Below are 14,413 nucleotides of genomic sequence, written 5' to 3' on the forward strand. Positions count from 1 at the left end.
ACATGTAAAGCCTGAAGCAGCAGAAACTAAAACTAAAAACACATTTTCAACTTGTTCAATAAAACAACTGAAGGAAAATGAAAGTTTAGTCTTACCTGTTACATACAGTTTAGTTCCAGAGCCAAAGATGGGGTAGTACCAGCCGCTCACAGTGAATGAGACTGTGACAAAAACCTGTCTGCTGTTGAATGTGTCAGCTGAGGTGAACGAATCCAAATTATGAACCAGTATCATATTTCATCTTCATGATGTGTTTCTCTAATGTTCATATCAACATGACTGTCTCTTCTTTTATTTGATTTTAGCCACATTAGCAGTGTGACTATATGGATGCTAATGTCAGTCGGTTGGTCGGTCCACCACTTAAGTGCAGATCCATTGGATCTGATTGTGGATCAAAGGACGGATGGATTGTTCATTAAATGTTGTGCAGACGTTCACGGTCCCCAGAGGATTCAATTATTTATTTGACTTGACTGATTCTAACTTTGAATCTAGCGCCACCAGCAGGTTGAGATGTTTGGTCCAGACTGAAATATCTTTTCATCTATTGGATGGATTGTCATGTAATTTAGTAGAAATATTCATGTTCCCCTCAGGATGAATTATAATAACTTTGATCCTCTGACTTTTCCTCTAGCGCCACCATCAGGTCAACATTTAAACTCAACTAAGAACTCATTTAAAATCAAACTGACATTTGCAATGATGCAAATTACTTGAATCTGTTATAATCAATATTTTTGTAATAACCATGATCTGTCAGTGTGTAATGTGTTGGTCGTGGCTCATAGTGATGAACCAACAGAGAATTATCAGTGACTCTGCAGCTCCTCTCGGCTTTACGGAGCTTTAAAGTGAGTTTCAGCTCATTGTTTATCTGTCCGGCTGCAACTTTACTGTTTTGGTTCACTCTCAGCGCTCTTATAGCGTTGTTTTGGGCCCCTGCAGGCAGCTGTTTTCAGAGAAAAAGCTGTAAAAAGCCACTGCACACTACCTGCTCAGCACCAAACGGCAAACAGACACAGTTAGCTGTAGACTAGCTGCTGAACATAGTGGAGCATTTAGCAGCTAAAGAGCCAGATATTTCCCTCAGGAGTTGGTAGAGAGTAAAAACAGAGCTAAAAGAGAGTGAATATTGGACTTTCATTCACCAGGTGGACAGAAACACGACTCCAAATGAATGATAATGTTGCTCCGTAACTGCTGGATGTGGAAATAAGCAAGTGTTTGCTAACAAATTCAACATATCAACTTAAAAGCTGATGATGTGTCAGTGTTGGTCACTACTTGTTTCTGATGAAAACTAGTGGACAAAACATTAGTAAATGCAGGTGTAAAATCCTTCCCTACAACTTAACATTACAACAGTGTGTTGTGTGGTTCACTCCAGATGTTTAGATAAGAATGATGGACTAAAATAAAATATTATTCCTGTTGATTACAGTTCAAAAGTTGTAAAGTTGACATTTGAGGAGATTTGTTGAGTATTATGAACTAAACCAAGTTAGGATGACATTAGTACCTGTGCTGCCATGCAGGTACATTTTCATAGGAGCCGTAGTTTTTGTTTGCTTGTCAATCAATTGTTGTTTAACATTTTGAATCACATAAAGGATTAAATTTCTAATAGTAAATGCTGTAGTGGAGCCATTTGTCTTAGAATATGGACAGTAAACATCAGAATCTGTAGTTAAGGTTTAGTTAGGTTTAGGTAAAGATCATGGTTTGGGTTAAAATGACTTCCTCCTTAAGATGAGGGGAGCTGCGTCGTCATGGTTACAATAATAAACACGTGGTTAAAGTTAGGAAATGATGGTGGTCGTGTTAAAAGAAACAAACAGTGTCTGCTGTCGTTTCTCTTGTGAAGACAGTCTCAGCTGCTCACAGAGCAAAATCCATTTACATTTACCACATTTCTGTTGAGGGGAAATTGTCATAAATCCAAGAATTGTGTTGAATCTTTTACTAAAGTGAAATTATCTGTTGAAATCTGCTCAGAGATGAGATGTGAAGAATGCTGCCTGAAGGCTTTTATTGTGAAAGAGACACAGGAAGTGTTTTCATTAACAGCAGATTATTATTGTGAAGGAGGAATGAACTTTATTCCAGCAGCAGGTCAAAGAAGACCATTTTTATCTTCATCTCAAACTTTCAACTCTGTCAAACATCTTTTTCTATTTATTAATTTTGTTATTAAATCAAAAGTTAATAAAGTTTCACTTTTGATCTCTCCATTATTTGTCTGTTTTATCTGTGTTATATTGTTGTTTGTTTGTTTGTCTTGATCTTGTTGTATCATTGTGCTTCTGTGTTGCTCCTTTGTTCTCACTGTGTGGAACAACAGGAAACCTGCTGAAATAGCTGATAAATAATATCAATGAAATATAATGTTTAAATCAAAATCCTGACACCAACAGACAAACATTTAGTCCTCAGCTCAGTTTGTTAGTGACTCTGGCTGAGATGGAGGTGAAATATGTGAACCTGGGCTGTGGTTTACTGCTCTCTTCCTGTCACAAACACTGTTTGACATCTGTTCATCTGAAGGTTTTTGTACAGGCTGCAGGGATCATTTCTCACTGTGGGTATCTCTCTTCAAACAGGAGCAGTAGTAGGTGGCTGAATGTGAGAGTTTAACTGTCTGGATCGACAACTCCCAGCCGTTCTCTTTATTTACAAATGAGAAATCATCTTTCTGAGGATGATTGGACCTTCTATCATCTTTACCAGTCCTCATGTCAATATCAAGAATAAACGTGAATGTTTCTGTGTCTTTCTTCTGGTACCAGTATACAAATGGTTCTCCACTGTAACACTGGTCAGTTCCTCCACAGCTGAAGGAGACGTTTTCACCAGCTCTCCTGGTCAATGTTAAATCTTTCTGAATCAGCTCTGCTGCCATGGCAACCAGCGCTGTAGAGAAACAGACACACTAATGAAGGTGAGTGTGACAGTGTTTGTTAAAGGTTGAGTTTGTTGGCTCCTGATTGGCTGGAAACACTCACCTGAACACAGACAGCACAGAGCAGCAGCTGGGAGGAAAAGCATTTTGTGCAGTGGTGTTTCCTCTGGTGAACCTGGGGAGAAGTGGCGCTCTGATGCAGCTGAGGCCAAACAAGGACGAGCTGTGAGATCAGACGAGGGCCACGTGGTTTCTAACAGCTCCTCAAACCTCCCATCAGCCCCTGTGGCGGACAGATAAGGCTGCTGTCTGACAGTAGACCTTTTCATAGTAGACATTTTGATTTGTCTTTGAAAAGCAGATTTGTTACTAATAACCTTAAAATCCCCCTCAACTTAAAAAATATGTTTTCCCTTTTTTTTCTTCAGTTGGATGTTTGAGTTTGTTTTGACAGTTTCTCTGTATCACCTTAAATCTCAGTTTAACACTTTTACCCACGAGCAGGATTTATGTCATCACACCTAGTTTGGAGTCAATCATGGTCCAATATGCAACTTACACAAGTGTGATGTGGAAACTTGAAGCCTCCAGTTTACAAACACTGTAAATGACTTTATAGTGAAGGAGGAGACACACACAGAGAGCCCCCACAGAGTCCTGAATTCAACATCATGGAGTCAGTCTGGGATTAACATGAAGACACAGAAGCAGCTGAGACGCCTGAATAACTGTGTGCAGGTGAACTGAGGAGAACTGCTGCTGTTTTAAAGGCAAAGCTGCACACAGCAAATATTGATTTGCTTTAGCTTTCTGCTGTTACTCAACTTTGTATCAAGTTAATTGATAAATAAAAGTTATTCATGGCATTACCTAAAACCTAGATATACAGTACTGTATATGTACTTATCTTTTGCAGATGGAAAAGGGAGCTAAAACAGACAGCTATTAAGACTCACAGGCAATTTAGAGTTAGTTTCTTTTTAGTGAACTTTGGACTGTGTGGGGAAAAGGAACATTGGATGGAGATTATGCAAACTCCACACAGAAAAACCTCGATCGGCCAGCAGGTCTGACGCCAGAAGCTTCTTTCTGTGAGGTGACAGTGCTAACCACTGCACAAAACCATAACATCTGCATTTTGATTCCAGCTATCATGCCCCTCTCTCTGCCCTGTTTCCTGTCTCTCTGCACTTTCAACTGTCAAATAAAGGAAAGAATTGCCCAAAAAAGAAGGTGTAAAAAGAATAAAAAGGTCTATTATTTATTTATTTATTGTCACTTTTTGTACAAAGTGAAACTTTTTGGAGCAGATTTTTTTATATATATTTTTAGTTTTTTTATTTACATTTTGAAGCTTGTGTACATTTTGTTTTTGTTGCAATCTGAATCTTTGAACTGAAGTTCATTTTAACTTTGTTTGACACAAAACAGCTTTTGTAAATTTATAATACTAATAGTATTTTAAATGTATTGTTTAATTAACTGTTTTGGAGTTGCTTTTATCAAAATCAAAATAAGAACCAGGTTTAATGCCAAGCAGGTTTGTACATACAAGGAATTTACCTCAGTGTTGTGGTGCCTAACAGTCAAAAATATACACAGACTTAAGTAATCCTGAATAACATAAAAAAGAAAGAAAGTTACAGTAAAAAATATGTCAAATATATTCTAAGTAAGAAGAGCTGCTACAGGTTTAAATTTTACATTGAAGAGAATGTAATGAAATGTACAAAATATTGACCAGAATGTGCAAATGTTCAGTGTAAACAGTACATGCAGTATGTAATTAATAATACTAAAACTAATACCACCACTAATAATAATAGTAATACAATAACATAAATTGTCTTTATATTTTGAATTAGTTGAACTAATTTGATCTAACATGGCACGTTACATTAACACAAAGAGCAGCGTATTTGCTTAATTAGATCTTTCTGAAAAGTTATTCTCAAATCTACTTTAAATGGAATAATACATGAAACCAAACCAGACAAAAGCCAGACTGTTCTTTCAAGAATCTTCATGATCAGCTGGGATACATTTAATATTATTTTAAGAAATGTTTGTTCTGCTGCTTTTCTATCATCTAAACAGTTCCCATATTTACTTTGAACTGACTCTAACTCAAACTAACTCTGAACAGTTTGATCTTTCCCAATGAAAGGCCCTTAAAGTCCTGATAATATCTTAATATCTTGTCATAGAAGATTGACAAGAAGTTGCAAACTTATCACCAAACAACAACGTCTATTTACAGTCTTAAATAGGCGTAACAACAATAAATGAAGCGTACATTATGGCTGTGTGATAGATTTAACTGAGACAGGAACTGAACTGTGTTGTGGCCGAGTAGTTACTGTACCTCATGGTGAGTTCTGAAATTAAAAATCAAACAGAAAGACTGCCACCCTGTGGTCATTCAGAGGAAACACAAAGGGATCCAGACAATGCCATCTATGGTCACCATGGCAACATGATGCTTTTCCTCTAATTCTGCTGTCAAAACAGCAGTGACATCTAGTGGATAAAACAACATAATACTGATCTAGAAAGAAAGAATGAAGCACTGTAAAAGCCCTTTGAAATGATTTAAGACACTTTATTCTTAATTAAATTGGTGGTAGCTCAGGTTTTATTTCTCTGATATTATATATTACTATAAAAATTCTAAAACAATCAGTAAGAATGCAAAGTTCTTGTGAAGTTATGCCTTGTATAGCCTATTTTTTTCTTTTTAATATTACATAATTATTTATTTTTGCATATCTGACTTAAAGAACAGCTTCATAATTTTTTAATTGTGTCTTAAAACATCAGTCAGGTGTCCATGTGAACAGTAAAAGAGGTTTTCCTCGCTGTAATCATTCCTCCTGTTCATACTGGATATTAAAAGATCCTTCAAATGTGTTTTCAATGTAAGTGATGGAGGCCAAAATCCACAGTATGTCCACACAGTCATTTAAAAGTTGATATGAAGCTTATATGAGGCTTCATCAATCTGAGTTAGTCATATCAAGTGGATATCTCACACATTTACAGTCTTTTTAGCATCAAATTCCCTCTATGTGTTTCCTCGGACAGTGTTTCCCTGTTGAGCTGCAGTGGAAGTATAGTAACAGAAAGAGGGACTTTGGCACTAAAAAGACTGTAACATTGAAAGATATCTACTTGATTTGACTGTGGATGTTGTCCTCCATCACTTCCATTGTAAGTGCATTATGAAGGGATCTTCTAATGGTCAGTATGAACAGGAGGAATGATTACAGCGAGAAAAACATGTTTCACTGTTCAAAACATGGAGTCAAAGGGGATTTAATGTGGCTTTTTGTACACTGAAAAGACAATTATATGTCAAAGTGAAAATAGATCTCTATCAAGTGATCTAAATGTATTTCAAATATAAAATACATCATCAGATTTACTAGTAAAATCTCAATCTGAAAAATAATTAGTACCTATAGCCGTGAAGTAAATGTAGTGGAGTAGAAAGTAAAATATCTCCCTCTGAAATGTAGTGGTGTGGATGTATAAAAAAGCATAAAATGGAAATACTCATGTAAAATACCTCACAATTGTACTTTATTACATTCCTCCCCTGCTGTAAAGTGCACCTTTGCTAAAATCTCCAAAAAAGAAAAAGTGACAAGACCTCCAGATGTGTGGCCTTTGTTGGTGGCTGGGCTCAGTTTGACTGTGTGGGTTGAGGGCTCAGTGGAAAAAAGGTTTACAGACAACAAGAGAAAAGACCCACATGACAAATGAGAGGGAGGGAAGTTGATGAGTGTACAGCAGCAGGTGTGAATCTGTTCTCAGTGGTTATTAGGACTCATATAAAACTGCTGACAGCGAATCAACACTTCCTTTCCTGCAGCAGACGGGCCGTGTGGGTTTCTGCACAGCAGCCTCCACACTGTTCACTGTGGTTTTTCATTTTATTAACACAATGTTGGTTAAAACCATCGACTCTGGTTAAAGAATCGTTCCAGGAACTTCAGTATGAATTCAGCGCTCGCTGTCTCAGTTTTAATCTGTGTTATTAATGTGTGAGAGAAGCAGCTGAAATCCTAAACTCAGAGCTGAGAAACTGACATCATTAAATAAGGGGAGACGTTCAAACTCCTGCAGTCTGCTCAGGTCCCACAGTCTGTACTGAGTTCACAAATACATTACTCAATAAGTTTAAACAAATAGATCAAAATAAAATAGTTGAATACTAATAGACCTAATAGATAGTACTAATAATACTTTTTGTAATAATTTTGATACTAAGAACCCAACGTAATCATATTTTTTATATTTTTATTGAATACCAAACAGAAACAAGCATATGTGATATGTATTTACAAAACAAAAAGAAAAATCAGATGTATGTAAAAAAAAACCCTTGCCTGTTCATTTTTAATGAAGGGAGCAAAGAAATGTTTCTCATTTGGCAAAAATACAAGTGCACATATACACATATACGTATGTTGGTGTGAACAAAGTTCATTTTCTCACATATTCCACCTTAATTACACTAAAAGACTCATTAAATAACAAAACCCAAATTAATAATACTATTAATATTGTACATAATTACTTGTGCTAATTTAATAGTTAATATAGATTATTTTATACTATAGATTTTGTAATTAATATTTGTTTTACTTTCTTGTTGATGTTTGTTTTATTATCAGTTTCTGTTATGAAGTTGTTTTTATTAATAAAATAACCCAATTTTTAAATTGTGGTGTTTCTGAAATCTTTCATCTTCTTCTAAATTGAGGTTTTTGCCTGCAGAGTGTTTAAATTCACACTGTAAGAACATTTTTAACATTCACTTCCTCTCTTCAACGTTTAAAAAAATACATCCTACATTTGTTATCATCAATCAGAGCAGCAGAACACAAACCACACTGAGACAAACAAGTCATCTTTTCTACACTGAATCACTTTTCTATTTATTTCTGTTGTATAAATCTAAATGAACTTAGTTTTCTTATAATCATATTATATGGAAATGTACCAATCAATTTTGTCTTGATAAAACTGCAAGAGCTAATCAGTATTTTGGTGATTTAGAAAGAAATCAAAAAACACATCCATCATTTTGACAACATTCAGGCTTCAGTGCAGACTAATCAAGCCACTGTGTGATCATTTTTATAGCAGCTCTTCAAAGCAGCTTTCTGCTGTTTCTTCATGTGTGTAAACAACAGTGTCTTCAGCGTAGAGTCGTACATCCACACTGAAACTATATTACAAGATGTTACCAACCTCTTGGCACACCACACCTACTTGCTTGCATTTAATAACTTTATGTTTATGTTTGCTTCTCTTTACTTTGTTGTTTCTGTTTAGCTGTAAACTTTTCTTTGTATCTTCCTGTATATTTGTTTTCAGCACTATGTGAAAGTTTACTGAGATCTACTGACGACAAGAGTCAAATTACTTGTAGGTATCAACAAACTTGGCCAATATAGTGGATTCTGTGTCCGATGATTTACATTATTTGAAGCCAAACTGAGATCAATGAAAACATGGACGATTATAAAAGACAGAAACTGTGATGTTTCAGTTTATTGAGAATGTTGCTCTGAATGACTTTGATAAACCTGCCACCCTCTGCATAATGTATTAAAAAGAAAATACACAAGAAAGAAAAAATACTGTAAGCACTTAAATATCCACCAGGTAGCTAATGATTCAACTTCATTTTACACTATTACACAAGTCATGATTAAAAGTGGAATTAAACTAGAGCATCAAGATATTAATATTCTACAGAATGTATACTTAGTAACTGCAAATATACTGTATATGTTTATATATGTATTTATGTTTTTAGGACAACTGTGTCTAAACTGTATTTAATGAGAAAATGTAAAACCAAGCACAACACATCATTACTGACATTTCTGAACACTGATCAAAGTCATAAATGAGATGAATTGATGAGATGTGATGGTGAGTAAAGGCGAGCAGAAAACAGTCAGTCAGCATGTGTGCAGTTGGTGGACGGTCCCTTGTTTCTGAGGATCATCAGCAGAGAGATTCCACAGCAGTACACCAGACTCTTCACTATCAGCACTGTGTACAGCACACAGAGCAGCTTCACCTGGTACTGAGACGGGACAGGTGGAGGAAGAGCAGAAACCTCTGAAACAGAAAAAAAACAAATGTCAGTGCTCTGCTCCTCTGCTCTCTCTGACAGCGTCTCCAGATGAAGCTGAATCACTGCTCAACACAGTCACCAAGCCTTCATTACCTTGTTCTGTTTGGGCATCCACTTTTCCCCACTCGTGCCTGACGGAGCAGCGGTATTTATATGTGTAGAGAGCATCCCGATCAACCACCCTGATGGCGACGGTGCGTCCCGGCTCTCTGAGCTCCAGCTGCTCTCCCTCAGCAGGGGGCAGATCCTCCAGCGGGCCGTTCTTCTTCTGTCTTTTCCAGGAGAACTGGACCAGAGGAGGAGACATGGCTGAGGCCAGACACAGCAGGGAGCTCTTCCCCTCCAGGTGGGCTGCTGGGTACACGCTCACCACGGGCTTCACTACCTGCTCATCTGAAGTTTGACAGCAGCAACAAGCAGCACAAACACACATTCACACAGTCAACAGCAGCTTACAGCACTGCACTGCATTCAGTCTGATCCTGGAAACTACATGATCACTAAACTACTCATCAATACACCACAAACATCATCTACTGGACACTGTATCAATAATCATATCAAACTAAAGCATCATGGAAGCTCATCATATGTCATATATAAAGATTAAAACATCATTTAACACTTTATCAATATTTACCACAACATTGATTTCTAATATAATAAAATAGAATTTATAAAATTGAAAATATATCATGACAAAACAGCCGCATATAAAATACATTTGCTGATGATTATACTGATTTATATTAAATGTTTTTACCACCATATACTTTAATTAGTAAAAATCAATCATTAATTTTAACATAAGAGTTTTAGCTCAATACATAAAAGCACATTACCACATGTTTGGATATGTCAAATATAATAAAATAAAATAAAAAAAACAAAAAACAAAATAAAATATAATGAGGTAAAATTTGTCTCAGTAAAATATAAAGTATAGTTTTATTACTTGCTTAAAATATACTATATTTAAATTACAATTCTAAATGATTATAGTGTTTTATATGAAGTATATTTACCAGCATATACTTTACTCTAATCAGACACACAATACATCAATACTTTTAACAACTTTTTAAAGAGTTTTAGCTTTTATATAAAACACAATTACCACAACATGTTCAGATATGTCAATAAAATATAATATAATAATATATATTCTTAATTAAATTACAACATGTAAATTATCTGATTCATTATATTTTCTACCGTACACTTTCTAAAATATTTTTGACATTATATATTTGATATTATATTGATTTCATATAACAATTTGATTTATATTAAATATGGATTAAGATATAGAATTATACATTTTATCTATAAATTATATTTAGTTTAATCACACATTTAAAATGAGTTTGCCTTCATGCATGAATTTATCTTCCACCAAAAGACATATTTATCATCATAAACACACAATTATCATGAGATACATTTTACCATTTACAAATATATACTGTATATTTAACACACAATATATTTATCACTATTTGCTTCTAAAATGACATTTAGGAACATTTATTAAATGATGTTTCACATCATATATCATCTTGTTTTTAATAAACAGGAGCTACTGCTGAATCAGTGAGATTATTAAATACTGTTTATTTGTAACATTACTGATATCAGACTTTTTGGCTGTCAACAAACTTTGATGTGATGCATAAATAAAGAAGAACTTGTGGTGTGCAGTGAGATTTGAAGCTCTTTTCAGGAGTTATTGATTAGTTTAATGGAAGAATGGCTGCATCAAGAATTCTCTACTAAATATGAAAAAACTAACATGTAAACCAGAAGCAGCAGAAACTAAAACTAAAAACACATTTTCAACTTGTTCAATAAAACAACTGAAGGAAAATGAAAGTTTAGTCTTACCTACATACAGTTTAGTTCCAGAGCCAAAGATGAGTCCTCACAGTGAATGAGACTGTGACAAAAACCTGTCTGCTGTTGAATGTGTCAGCTGAGGTGAACGAATCCAAATTATGAACCAGTATCATATTTCATCTCCATGATGTGTTTCTCTAATGTTCATATCAACATGACTGTCTCTTCTTTTATTTGATTTTAGCCACATTAGCAGTGTGACTATATGGATGCTAATGTCAGTCGGTTGGTCGGTCCACCACTTAAGTGCAGATCCATTGGATCTGATTGTGGATCAAAGGACGGATGGATTGTTCATTAAATGTTGTGCAGACGTTCACGGTCCCCAGAGGATTCAATTATTTATTTGACTTGATTGATTCTAACTTTGAATCTAGCGCCACCAGCAGGTTGACATGTTTGGTCCAGACTGAAATATCTTTTCATCTATTGGATGGATTGTCATGTAATTTAGTAGAAATATTCATGTTCCCCTCAGGATGAATTATAATAACTTTGATCCTCTGACTTTTCCTCTAGCGCCACCATCAGGTCAACATTTAAACTCAACTAAGAACTCATTTAAAATCAAATTGACATTTGTAGTGATGCAAATTACCTAAAGCTGTTATACACAATATTTTTATAATAACCATGATGTGTCAGTGTGTAATGTGTTGGTCGTGGCTCGTAGTGATGAACCTACAGAGAATTATCAGTGACTCTGCAGCTCCTCTCGGCTTTACGGAGCTTTATAGTGAGTTTCAGCTCATTCTTTATCTGTCCGGCTGCAACTTTACTGTTTTGGTTCACTCTCAGCACTCTCATAGCGTTGTTTTGGGCCGCAGCAGGCAGCTGTTTTCAGAGAAAAAGCTGTAAAAAGCCACTGTACACTACCTGCTCAGCACCAAACGGCAAACAGACACAGTTAGCTGTAGACTAGCTGCTGAAGATAGCGGAGCATTTAGCAGCTAAAGAGCCAGATATTTCCCTCAGGAGTTGGTAGAGAGTAAAAACAGAGCTAAAAGAGAGTGAATATTGGACTTACATTCACCAGGTGGACAGAAACACAACTCCAAATGAATGATAATGTTGCTTGCTGTGGAAATAAACAACTGTTTGCTAACACGTTCAACATATCAACTTAAAAGCTGATGATGTGTCAGTGTTGGTCACTACTTGTCTCTGATGAAAACTAGTGGACAAATCATCAGTAAATGCAGGTGTAAGATCCTTCCCTGCAACTTAACATTACAACAGTATGTTGTGTGGTTCACTCCAGATGTTTAGATAAGAATGATGGACTAAAATAAAATATTATTCCTGTTGATTACAGTTCAAAAGTTGTAAAGTTGACATTTGAGGAGATTTGTTGAGTATTATGAACTAAACCAAGTTAGGATGACATTAGTACCTGTGCTGCCATGCAGGTACATTTTCATAGGAGCCGTAGTTTTTGTTTGCTTGTCAATCAATTGTTGTTTAACATTTTGAATCACATAAAGGATTAAATTTCTAATAGTAAATGTTGTAGTGGAGCCATTTGTCTTAGAATATGGACAGTAAACATCAGAACCTGTGGTTAAGGTTTAGTTAGGTTTAGGTAAAGATCATGGTTTGGGTTAAAATGACTTCCTCCTTAAGATGAGGGGAGCTGCGTTGTCATGGTTACAATAATAAACACGTGGTTAAAGTTAGGAAATGATGGTGGTCGTGTTAAAAGAAACAAACAGTGTCTGCTGTCGTTTCTCTTGTGAAGACAGTCTCAGCTGCTCACAGAGCAAAATCCATTTACATTTACCACATTTCTGTTGAGGGGAAATTGTCATAAATCCAAGAATTGTGTTGAATCTTTTACTAAAGTGAAATTATCTGTTGAAATCTGCTCAAAGATGTGACGTGAAGAATCCTGCCTGAAGGCTTTTATTGTGAAAGAGCCACAGGAAGTGTTTTCGTCAACAGCAGATTATTATTGTGAAGGAGGAATGAACTTTATTCCAGCAGCAGGTCAAAGAAGACCATTTTTATCTTCATCTCAAACTTTCAACTCTGTCAAACATCTTTTTCTATTTATTATTTTCTCAATTTTTGTTATTAAATCAAAAGTTAATAAAGTTTCACTTTTGATCTCTCCATTATTTGTCTCTTTTTCTGTGTTACATTGTTGTTTGTTTGTTTGTTTGTCTTCATCTTGTTGTATCATTGTGCTTCTGTGTTGCTCCTTTGTTCTCACTGTGTGGAACAACAGGAAACCTGCTGAAATAGCTGATAAATAATGTCAATGAAATATAATGTTTAAATCAAAATCCTGACACCAACAGACAAACATTTAGTCCTCAGCTCAGTTTGTTTGTGACTCTGGCTGAGATGGAGGTGAAATATGTGAACCTGGGCTGTGGTTTACTGCTCTCTTCCTGTCACAAACACTGTTTGACATCTGTTCATCTGGAGGTTTTTGTACAGGCTGCAGGGATCATTTCTCACTGTGGGTATCAACACAGGAGCAGTAGTAGGTGGCTGAATGTGAGACTTGAACTGTCTGGATCAACAACTCCCAGCCGTTCCCTTTATTTACAGCTGAGAAATCATCTTTCTGAGGATGATTGGACCTTCTATCTACGATACCACTCGTCATGTCAATATCAAGAATAAATGTGAATGTTTCTGTGTCTTTCTTCTGTAACCAGTATAGAAATGGGCGTCCACTGAAACACTGGTCAGTTCCTCCACAGCTGAAGGAGACTTTTTCACCAGCTCTCCTGGTCAATGTTAAATCATCCTGAATCAGCTCTGCTGCCATGGTAACCAGCGCTGTAGAGAAACAGACACACAGATGAAGGTGAGTGTGACAGTGTTTGTTAAAGGTTGAGTTTGTTGGCTCCTGATTGGCTGGAAACACTCACCTGAACACAGACAGCACAGAGCAGCAGCTGGGAGGAAAAGCATTTTGTGCAGTGGTGTTTCCTCTGGTGAACCTGGGGAGAAGTGGCGCTCTGATGCAGCTGAGGCCAAACAAGGACGAGCTGTGAGATCAGACGAGGACCACGTGGTTTCTAACAGCTCCTCAAACCTCCCATCAGCCCCTGCGGCGGACAGATAAGGCTGCTGTCTGACAGTAGACCTTTTCATAGTAGACATTTTGAATTGTCTTTTAAAAGCAGATTGTTACTAATAACCTTAAAATCCCTCTCAACTTAAAAATATGTTTTTCTTCTTTTTCCTTCAGTTGGATGTTTGAGTTTGTTCTGAAAGTTTCTCTGTATCACCTTAAACTCAGTTTAACACTTTTACCTACGAGCAGGATTTATGACATCACACCTAGTTTTAAGTCAATCATTGTCTAGTATGCAACTTACACAAGTGTGATGATGAAACTTGAAGCCTCCAGTTTACAAACACTGAAAATGATTTTATAGTGAAGGAGGAGACATTAGAAATGGAGAAAACTTTAGAAATGAACAATATACAGATTCAGA

The sequence above is a fragment of the Thunnus thynnus genome, chromosome 12 (genome assembly GCF_963924715.1).
Source record: "Thunnus thynnus chromosome 12, fThuThy2.1, whole genome shotgun sequence".
Lineage (NCBI taxonomy): Eukaryota > Metazoa > Chordata > Actinopteri > Scombriformes > Scombridae > Thunnus > Thunnus thynnus.